The sequence below is a fragment of the Chenopodium quinoa genome, unplaced genomic scaffold, assembly GCF_001683475.1.
Source record: "Chenopodium quinoa cultivar QQ74 unplaced genomic scaffold, ASM168347v1, whole genome shotgun sequence".
NCBI lineage: Eukaryota > Viridiplantae > Streptophyta > Magnoliopsida > Caryophyllales > Amaranthaceae > Chenopodium > Chenopodium quinoa.
The window spans coordinates 1,370,926-1,382,475 of record NW_018742861.1 but is presented as its reverse complement, the minus strand read 5'-3'; the positions used below and the strand labels follow the sequence as shown (position 1 = coordinate 1,382,475).

Here is an 11,550-nt window from a genome sequence, read left to right as displayed (position 1 = left end):
AATTCTGCCGCTTAACCAAATTCATTAAGCTTCTTTTCTTTAACGCTTCTACCTGATTTAAACTATTCTTCAAATAAGTATTTTAATTTTTTCTTTTAATCCTTTTATTTTTGTAATGTTAATGGTAGTTGGAATGGAGATGATGAGAATAATTTGTTGGAGTGATGATGGATTAATCCATCGTGTGATGTCTCCGCTACGTTCTTACTGATTCATATTCTACTAATCTTGGTCTCATTCATTCATTTTCAGTTTTATAATCTTATTATAGATTAATATATTTTGAGTTCTAGCAGACTATTTGACATCAGTTCTTAAATTTATGAAAAATAAATTTGTAAATTTGATAGGCGTATATGTTGAATGTTTAAATCTGTTCAAAAATGCAACTATTTTCCAATTTTGTGTTAAAAATTTCTATGGAGCTATTTGTATTTTTAAAAAAAATATAAATGTCCAAAAGTATTTTAAAATAAAGTAGTGCTTTTAGGTTTTACTTGCTAACTGCAAATTGAGAATTATGAGAAAGTAAGAGCTTAATTAATGAAATCTTGTGATTTTGGGTATTATTTAGGAAAATTTCTTTAGAATTACCCTAAAAATACTATTTTGTGAACAAATACCCATTTTTAAAAATATAACGATTTTTCGTCCAATTAAGTCCTACGGATTTCTACCGATGTATGGAAATAAATTTTGGATCGCTGCCTCAAACTGTCTTTTCACATCGTAATATTATGAACACTTCCTTCCCAACCGACATTTATAAATGTGTAAATTTCGATCACGAAATAACACACCATTGGTATCACCTACAATGGCATCGATAAGAATTCCATCCAAAGCTCCAATAGCATCGACATTTATAATTAATTTTATAATAAACATTTACACTTTTGACATTGAAATGTAAACAAGTGAATGTAAATAATGAAGTTATACCTTGAAATAAGGTCAATATCTTGTACTATTAGCTACCTATGGAGACACCTTGGAACCGAATGACAAATTAACCGAAATAGGATGCTTAAATTTGTCAGAAGCATCACGATATGAAAGTTCTTTTGCTAAAATATATAGACATATATACCTATTTGTTCTGCTACTTTCACATATTTACGGTGATGTAGTAGGTATCTTTCAATCATCAAGTTCACTATCTAAACAAACATATTTTGATCAAGTCTTAATTGAACATGACATTTCGTCGGAGTTTCTGTTAACAATCTACGTATATATTCAGACTGACATTATATTGAACATAGTAACCCTTAATTTTAACATAGTAACCTTTATTAAAACGAACGATTTTTCGAGGTATTGTTGAAATCAAAATTAATTCCTACTTTGCATTGTTTTAAAAACTTATTGCTTGAATGGTGTCCATCTAGGATTGGAGATAGCTTTTGTTTTTTTATTTGTTTATGCGGATATTAGCTTTGTTTTTTTACATTTAATGATTTACATGATACTAGATGACTAGTATACTACTGTATAGTAAAATACGAGTATAATAATGATAAAACTTAAATTTGGACCTTATATACAAAAAAAAAAAAAAAAAAAAAAAAAAAAAAAAAAAAAAACATTTTCTCTTACCACGTTCTTCTCTATCTTCCCATTTTCTCTCTCCTCTACTTTCATTCTTGTTTTTTTTTTTTATTGTAAACATCAAGTTTTCTTTGATCTTCTCTGTTCGTTCTTCCTCTCTCTAAACCCAGCTTTTAATTGTAATTTTGTTTTTATTTTCTGGGTAATTTCACAAAATTATGAATTTAGGGGAATACCTCAACATTCAACCTCAAGAACTCCAATTCCATGTACTTTTTTTTTCTTCCTGTTTTTCTTTGTAATTTTTTGCAGTAGGGGCTGTTAAAAAACTTGCAGTATAAATGATGAGATTATATCATATTATCGGTGGGATGGCTAACAAACTTGCAAAAAGAAACGCCAATACCAAATTAGCAATATTGGTTCTCCAAATACATGTAAAACCGCTATCATTAATTGCAGTTCTACTGTAATACCCGAATATTTTATGATTTTATATATTATATTTTATAAAAAAAATAGTTATTTTTATTTATTATATAATTTTCCTAATCTCATATGTTTATTTTAATGTTCGGAAAGATTTAAAACTCTATTTTGTTTATATATAACTCTACAATCATTAACTAGTTTAAACCCTATTTTATAAAACCCTATATTACCTTTCACCGCAAAGAGTGCAGCCAATTAAAAGAAAGAAACTTGTTTTCTTATACAATCTAGAATTGCTTCTGCGCATCATTATCATCATCACTTATTAGCATTATGATATAAGTGCTTTTGTTTAATCTAAAAACCAACATTTACGGATGACATAGAATTATGCAGATATGTGGTCTTCATTAATACTGTTGTCAGAGTGGCCGTTTTTGCAAGGTAATCACCCTTTGTTTGATCACATTAATTATTATATGTAATCACACTGACACACTCGGAGTGGTTTGATAGTATTTTGGTTGTGTTGCTTATTATGTGTAATCTCACGAAATTTTGGGATGCTTGTATTATATTTCGTATTATTATGTGTGATATGATTTATTATCTGTACTCTGTATTATTATTATGTGTAGATTTTATAATCGTAATTTGTGTGATCAAGTTTGTATATGTATATGATTGATTATTGGTATTATATGATTTGATTAGATATGAGAATCGTATTACTTTTATTGTTTATGATTAATTATTTCTAGGGGTTTTTAACATTGTTGTTATAGGGAGTATTGTTTTATCGAGGTTTTAGGGTTGTTAATGCAGAGTATTATTTTTGGGTTGAGAATTAATTAATTTTGGGTATTAGTATTAGTTCTATAAGAGTTGAGATATTTGATGAGCTGAATATGTTGTCATATATGAATTGGGAACCTGTGCCAATATTGAGATATTATCTATTAGTTGTGAATGATTATTTGATCGATGTATGAGATCAAAAGGTTGAGAATATTATTTTATTTCTTGGTTTGAGGCTCGGCGTTATAAACCTTAGTTCTTGGCATGTTGGTAAGGAGATGGTAATCATGAGTTAAGAATGAGGTACAATCTTTATTATTTATTTTTCTATGGTCCCCTACAGTGGGAATTGACCCGTATGTGGTCTGGTTCAAGGTGTTTTCTAGTTATTGGGAGTATTCAAGTTTTTATACTTGTTGGTTTTATTCGAATTACCCATGTCCAAGGCTAGGTATAAAACAAAGAGCATGACACACTATTGGCTATGAGTTGAGTAAAGGTTCGTACTATTATTTGAGGTTGAGTTGACAAAGGTTATTTTCATGAGTACAATGTGTAATGTAGTTTCAAACTACATTGTTTAATTGATCAAGTAATGTTAATTATTATATTATACTCTATATTCTGATATGTGGTGATTACTCAGCTTTTGCTGACGTGTGTGTTGTTTTATTGTGCTATTTGTGTTTGCGGCCATGTCTTTTTCTTATGGTGGCTCTGCGACGATCTATTTTGGAATTTGTCCTTAATGGTGAGCAGTCAAGTTTGTATAAGCAGGTTTGATCAAGTGATTGTAGCTAAAGGGAGCTCAAGTGATGGATTAGTATGCTATAACGATTTGTAAAAGTTGTAAATAGCTCACCTAGATTATTGGATTGTATTTATTGGGATTTTTGTAAGCCTTAACGCTCGACAGGCTGTTGAGTGTGGCGGTAATACCTCCGATTTAGGAGTATGCTTCCGCAATTTTATTCAAATGTTGTTTATTTTTTTCCTTTAATTTTTATTTATTTCCAGTTAGTAAATCGGGGGTGTTACATCTACTCATAACCAAAAAAAAAAAAAAAACAAAGTTAATATCCAATCCTACGTGGACATCATTCAGGGAATAAGTTTTTAAAACAATGCAAAGTAGGAATTAATTTTGACTTTAGCAATATCTAAGGAAATTGTTCTATTAAAACTTGTATAACATTTAATATTATTGTGAACTTGAATACAACGTTATAACCCTAATTTTAACATAGTGACCTTTATTTTTCATATTGACCAGTATATAAAATATTTCATTAAAATTTTTTACCTCTTATAGCCTATATATTACCAAAATAACTTTTATTTCAACATAATGACCTTATTTCAACATAGTGACCTTATTTTTATTATAGTGACATTATTATTATTAATAAAACAATCATAGTTTCTCTAATATTAGTGGTCCACAATAAATTAGTGTGAACCAGATTCATTTAAGAATTTGTGCTTCTCGGTTGCCTTGTCGGTGGGATTGTCGCTGAATCAAGATTGTCTTATAGTGACCGCAAACTTCTTGTAATGCAAGAACCATGCAAGCATAACTAATGTTTTCATTTCCCATTCTACATTAAACAGAACAAGATAATGATAAACAAGATGTCCATGTAATCAATCTCAAATAAAACATTAAACAATACTTTTAAGTCTCGACAAACCAATTTAAACCATAATAAAACAACAAAAGACAACACAAAGTTCAACTGAAATAAATACACACAAAGTTCAAACAAATCAAAATCACAAATAGTTCAACCAAATTTAAATCACATGGTGTTTAACTTCCTTAGTTGTTAGGGAGAGTCCCTTCTAAGTATCACTACTTGTGTTTGTCATCCTCAAGTGCCAAGAACCTATTGGCAACCCCCTCATCTTTCAAGTATTTTATTGCACGAATGTAGTATTCTCGAACTCGTGCCACAGCAACTCCCATTCTAGTTAGAGTTTGAACTACCTTTAAATATCTTTCTGTAGGCTTAGTTGCAACACTTTTCTCCAACAATTCAATAACATTGTCAATGATAGCTTTTCGTCTTTTTCCATAAAATCATCAATACTACCTTTAATTTTTCGTTTACTACTAGTACCACCCTGAAATTGTTTCCGCACAGTCTTTGGAGGGGATACAGTTTGGGCAGCATTTGAAACATTGGCATCAATACCAACATAATCACTATCAATGTTCTCGTGATCCCTTGAACCTTCTCTTGTTCTGTATTCATCTTCTCCCTCTTCAGCATCATCTCCAAATTCTTCTTTGTCATCATTTATAGAAAGACCAGCTACATTCTTTGACAAGTACAAAGTACCCCTTGCCATTGCTGATGAAAAGCAGGGCTGAGCAAAACTACCCGAAAAACCGAATACCCGAAAAACTGATCCGTAACCGTTCCGAAAATTAGGGTACCCGATCCGATAATCATAACGGTTCGGGTACCCATTCCGATAATTTGTTATCGGGTATGGTTATTGGGTATTATTTTAAAATTAACGGTTACCCGATCAGTTACGATAAGCATTTTTTTGCCTTTTTCCCCTACTTAAATCTATTTTTTTTTTAAATCTAAACTCTTACTTTACTATATAATTATTTTATAATATCAATGATTTGTAACATTATTAATAATTTGGTCAAAATTATATGATATTGTTGCTAATTAGTGGTAAATTATATTATAATAACTACATAATTAAGTTTAATTATCATTATTGGATATCTTATTGGGTACCAGATAACCGATTCGAAAATCCGTGTACCCGAACTTATCGGTTCGGGATATGGATATCACTTTTAGGGATTTTGGGTATCAGGTACCCAAACCGTTAGTACTAACGGTACAGGTACCCGTCCCATGCTCACCCCTAGTGAAAAGCATCTCTCGACACATGCAGCTATTCTTCCTTTGAATATTTGTTCCATCAAGTTTGCGTTTTCCATCCCCTGCGTAGCTATTGCGTAACCACATTTTGAAAAGTCATGAAAAGGAAAGTTACTAGCTAAGACATTATAAGCAAAAGTATTGGGCTTTGTTTGCCACAAGCCCAACCGACCAAAAGCGGCAACAAAGCTCTATTGATAAACAAATCAACCGACTTAAACTGACTTGCAGCATACTCGCCCGATCAGGCATTGGGCCACCCGATCGAGCTCGCCATTTTACCACGCCTAACAGATGATTATTTGCGCTTTTTCACCTGGGCCTATAATTTAACCTTTATTGTCTTATGATTTGTGGCCTCATCATTACTTGGTCCGTAATAATAGCTTGTAAATCTTGGACTTCTTCACCAATCGAGCCCTTAATCACCAAACCAAGTTTCTTTGACTAGGTCTTGGGCTATTAAAATACGATCATAAAATACGATCTGACTCTAATGCTTCATAGTGGTTAATAAGCTCGGGAATTATTATAAATATGCAAATTTCTGCAAAATAATACCAACTCTACAAAAAACTAGAAAACGCACATTAGTAATAAAAATAACTCCGTAGAGCTCAAAATAAGCACAAACACCACTACTACAAAAAGCGTGTTTTTTAGACGCTTTTCAGCCTTTTTTTCGACACATAAAAGCGTCGCGAAAGTCTTTCTCGACGCTTCTAAAAAGCGTCGAAAATTTTGCTAGACACAAAATAGCGTCACGAATTTCAACACTTTATTGTGTCCAAATTTTTATACGAAGCGTCGCAATATGCCTTGGCGCACTTTCTTAACTTTGGCGACGCTTTTTCACGTCAAGAATCTTAAAATTGGTAACGCTTTTATATGTCCAAATTTTCATACATTTGCTATTTAACATTTTGGCAACGCTTTTTCCTGTCCATATTTTCTAATTTGGGGACGCTTTTTCTCATCCAATTTTTTTTTTAATAAAATGTCTAGAATACCAAAATAAAATATTTCATTCACTAATAATTATTCTTATATATTAATATTACAAATAATAATATTAATAATAATAATACATGTACAACAAATTTATGCCAATTTTTTTTTTTACATATATAAATACATTATAGCATATGTACAGTATCTCATAGTAATGGGTTTTCTATTACAACAAGTACAATTCCAACTTATGCTTTATTCATGACTAGTTGTAGTGGAACAAATTCGGAATCACTAATTGAAATCTTTAAATAGCACAATTCTCTCATGTCCCAGCTGCTTTGCCATTTGCACACCCATTCTAGCCGCAGCCACCTGATAACAATATAGTCCGAATAAGAATGGAAATATAAAAACTATCAATAAATCAAGGCAATATAAAAACAGAATACTTCAGCAATACCTCTCCCTGGAAATATAGGTTATTAAATGCTACAAATGCCACTTTCTGCACAAGAAAGCAGAAGGGAAGATGCATGACATATTTGAATATAAGAACCAGCTAAACTGAAAACTGTGGCAAGAAAGAGACTTGCTTTTCTAGTATTGAGAACTCATGCTCATAATGAACTTAAATGTGGTAGAGATATATGGAGAAATTGTGCCTAAGATGAGTTCATGTGAGATGGTAAAGAAGTGCCTCGTACATAAATTCCCACCCATATAAATAATAAAAGAGACCAGTAAAACCAAGGAAGACAGCACCTGATATCAATCCAAACAGGATCCTAGTGCCTGAAAAAAGCTCACAAGCACAGTCCACGAAGACTTTGGGTCTGTGTCATTTAAGCATTGAGGTGATTTTTCTTGATGAGAGCTCCAGTTCACAAGCACGGGGCTTCTGACCAGATTGGATGTGGATCAAGAAATAACATTATGGGAAGTGCATATATAATACGAAGTAGGATATATTCAAAAGTGGACGATAAGTCCATACCAAATTGCAGCTTGGTAGACCTTCCCTGTAGACCGATAAGAACAGAAAATCACAAGTCAAAATTATATGAAATTAATACAATATGATCAAGAAAAAAATATATAATGGCTTACAGTCATATATTCCAGTAAAAATTAAATAAACAGACAAATCAAGTTTGGTAGAACATGGTAAGTTGCACCACCGCATGCAAGAAATGCGGTTAAAAATTATACATGTAAATCAACTGACATGTACAAATATCAAGTGCCACTTACTATACTTGCATCTGTCAGAAAGCATTCACTTAGCAAACCTATAGCCATATAATCTCATTTATTAGTTGTTCAAGTCTTTTATACTCTACAAAAGTGCATATTTTCTCTGGTACTCCACGTACCTTAAAAAGGGAACGAATTAAGTAGCCAACTAGCAGATCTGTAGATTATAAATGTTGCAACTCAGATAATGACCAAATATTGTGCACAACATATTTATTTCCTAGTACACTCCCAAATCTGAAAGTAGCAAGACCACAATAGAAGTTATGACAAATAAATTGTTATGGATCAGAAATTTCTCATATTTCTAATGATATACATTAAGCTCCACCACAATTAACAAAAGAGAATGCAAGCAAATTCACAATATCATAAAAATTGGTCATCCTAAACCAAAAACAAAAGCTCAACCAAAATTAAATGCCAAAATTTCAAGTGTTTAGAATGAAATAATCTATTTCCACATACTTGAGGAATATACATTAAAAAAAGAGCAGTGATAAGATGCATCACAAAGAAATTGAATTCTTGATATCTACAGGTAAAGCCTAGTAGCTGTTGGGAAGATTCTTTCATACCTACAGCTGAGAATAACTATTTCCCCCGAGATTGATGAAAAACCTCATTTGGTACGAGTAGAAAGGCGAGCGATGGTGAATAACGATACATGGTCCTTTTGAAAGAAGACTTCTCAAAAGACATCAAAGTAGCAACATCAGAAAATAAAAGATAATCTCCATAGAGGATCAAAAGTACCCGTAAAATGGATGAGAATATGAGCAATCATTGAAAATTAATCACCATGGATGTTGTATGGGACAAAAATCTTGTTGGAGTAAGTTTAAGTAGGCAATCCAATTTTTTTACTAACTATCAATGACTTAACACTCATTAATTCAGTACAAGTATCAAAGCCAATTCTATGAGTGAAATATTTGTGTTGAGAAGGGTAAATTAAGTTTGTTTGAAGTTAAATAGTGGGAAAAGAACCTGAACTAAAATAAAGTAATCACAATCTTATCTTACACCCAAACCAAGTGCTAATAATGGCAGTCAGTAGAGGCTCAAAGCCAGTGGTGCACATTGTCCATAAGCTACTCAACAGCTTCAACTTCTAATCTTGTATTGTATCACCAAATGGATACAAGATTAGACGTTAAATACAACCTGGCATGAGAGATAAGGAGATCCAAATTAAAAAAGGAAGTTAAATGTTAGAATTCATACTCCATGCTTACAAGATTAGAATCCTTATTGATTAATATCGTACCTTCTTAAGAATTAAAAATGTGATCGACTCTAATGCCATGAGTTACAATCGAGGTGCTAACTTTTTGTGTGAAGATTAAAAATTAACACTAATATTAAGTTTACCTCTACTAGACCACTAATATGAGTTTTCTTCGAAAAAAAATGACCATTAATATGAGTAAAAGCTAAAGACCACACACTGTAGACACCCATTTGTGTTTCCCCAAACCAAACCCAGTGATGAGTACCTTTCACGTCGAATCATAATCGAATGAAGTGAAAGTGTGGAAAGTTTAGTGTTGCGGATAATTTTAATTTCTTTTCACTTCTCTCTGTTTTTGAAAACTTATTTTAAGAAAACAGTCAATACAGTTTGATTGGTCCATGATATGGGTCCAATAGTAGTGTAGTTGGATGGGGCTTGACAAGAGCTTTCCAACGATATATTATAAGCCCGATTCCGATGAATATTGAGGAAGTTATGGCCAATTTACTGAACTGGGCCCGGTTTGAGCCTTATACGCGGCCCAATGATCTAGGGGAGGGCCTAATATAGATTTATCATTCCTAATGCAATTAGAATGATTTTAGTCTTCTAGATTCTTCTAGAAGGTTCTTTTCATTCCTAATTTAATTAGCATTGATAAATTGACTTTTGTTGACTTTTCAGAGTTTTATTTAGAATCAAAGAACATATTTTGAGGAAAATACGATTTTATCCTCCTGTACGATAATTTTTATCTGATTTTAAGAAAACGCGTGGATTTTTGAGTCAGCGCCAAACGCCATCTGTAGCGCCTAACGCTACGATTGGCGCCTGGCGCTAGACTTGGCGCCTAGCGCCAATCTTAGCGTCGGCGCTAAGGTCAGCGTCTGGCGCCAACTCAGTTTTTTTGCGTCAGAACTCTGTTTTGATATTTTATCTTTTTGGCTGATTTTCTTAATAAATAACGTCATAAAAACTCCGTTTTCAATTACCTACAATCATCAATTCTCATCAATTCTTATTCTTTCTAATTCTCATCAAGAATTTCTTGATTCTCTCTCTCTTTCTAAACCAACCCTTTTACAAACACAATTCCTCATACATTAACACTAGACACACCTAGCCAAGTTCGAAGTTGCCTTCGCCCTAGACGTGAAAGGTTTAATTTCTGAGGGTTTGGTCCCAAATCTCTCTTTTAATTATTTAATTTAATTGTTGTTTGATATTATTATTTTCCTTGAAGTTACTAACGCGTGTATTTTGTTATTAGAAAGAGGTACGAGGCATCCAAGTAAGTACTTTAATGGTTTAATTGATATTATGATATAGAAATCATGCTTAGATTGTTATTTTGATTCCTAGTATCATGTTAGGATGTTTTATTGCTTCCTTGTATCATGTTTAGGATAAAGAATAAGTTCCTTAAATCAAGTATGATTGTTATGATGCTTCCTATTTCTCTTCCTAATATTTATGATTGTTAGTATCATGTTAGGGTTAAAACTTTGATTTTTATTGCTTAATGACATGCTAGGGTTTGTTATTAATCTTGTTAGTATCATGCCTAGGATCTTGCTAGTATTATGTTTTAACGTTGATATGATTATTTTAATTATGATTTATGATTATGATTTTATGGTTATTATTTTGATGATTATAATTATTATAATTTATTGTTATTATGTTGCTTGATATTTATTGTTATTGCTTGATCACGCCTTTTATGATTGTTATTGCTTGACCCTAGGTGGCAGCCTCGGTGGTTTTGGGTTATTTGAGTGTGTGTGTGTGTTTATTTTTATTTTTTTTATCTTTAATTATTTATTTTTTGACTAATAACATGCTGACACATCTATATTAAAACTTTTAAAAAAAAAATTACCTCCTCAGCAGGATACCGGTCACCTGGGAGTGTTACTGGCGGATGGGGTATAAAGTTGGAATAAATAAAAAAATAAACGAAAGTTGGGATTAATATTGGCGAATGAGACAAAGTTGAGATTAATCATGACAATTTTTCTTTTAGAAAAAACTATTAAATTGTATTCTCTCCGTTTTAAAATACTCGCTCCACTTTTCTTTACCGGTCGTTTTAAAATACTTGCTCCATTTCCTTATTTGGAATTTTTTTACAATATCTAATTAATTTCTCTCACCAGGTGGACCCAACAATATTAATTCTATATTCACTCTTCAATTGCTCTCCTCTATTTTTGTTTTTTAACATTTTTTTATTCTTCAACCAACCCTACTACTTCTATATTTTATTACTTTCTCCAATTTCTCCTAAAACTCAGCGTATAGAGAAATAGAACAAGTATTTAAAATCAGAGAGAGTATAAAAGATGAAAGGAAATAAAAAGATATATGCATCTCTTAGGGCTACATGTAAGAAGTTATAAACTATATATA

General features: G+C 31.9%; 1 pseudogene; it reads right to left on the bottom strand.

Moving 5' to 3' along the window:
* Positions 1-6,868: 6,868 nt before the first annotated feature.
* Positions 6,869-7,946, bottom strand: LOC110726149 (annotated as a pseudogene).
* Positions 7,947-11,550: the final 3,604 nt, after the last annotated feature.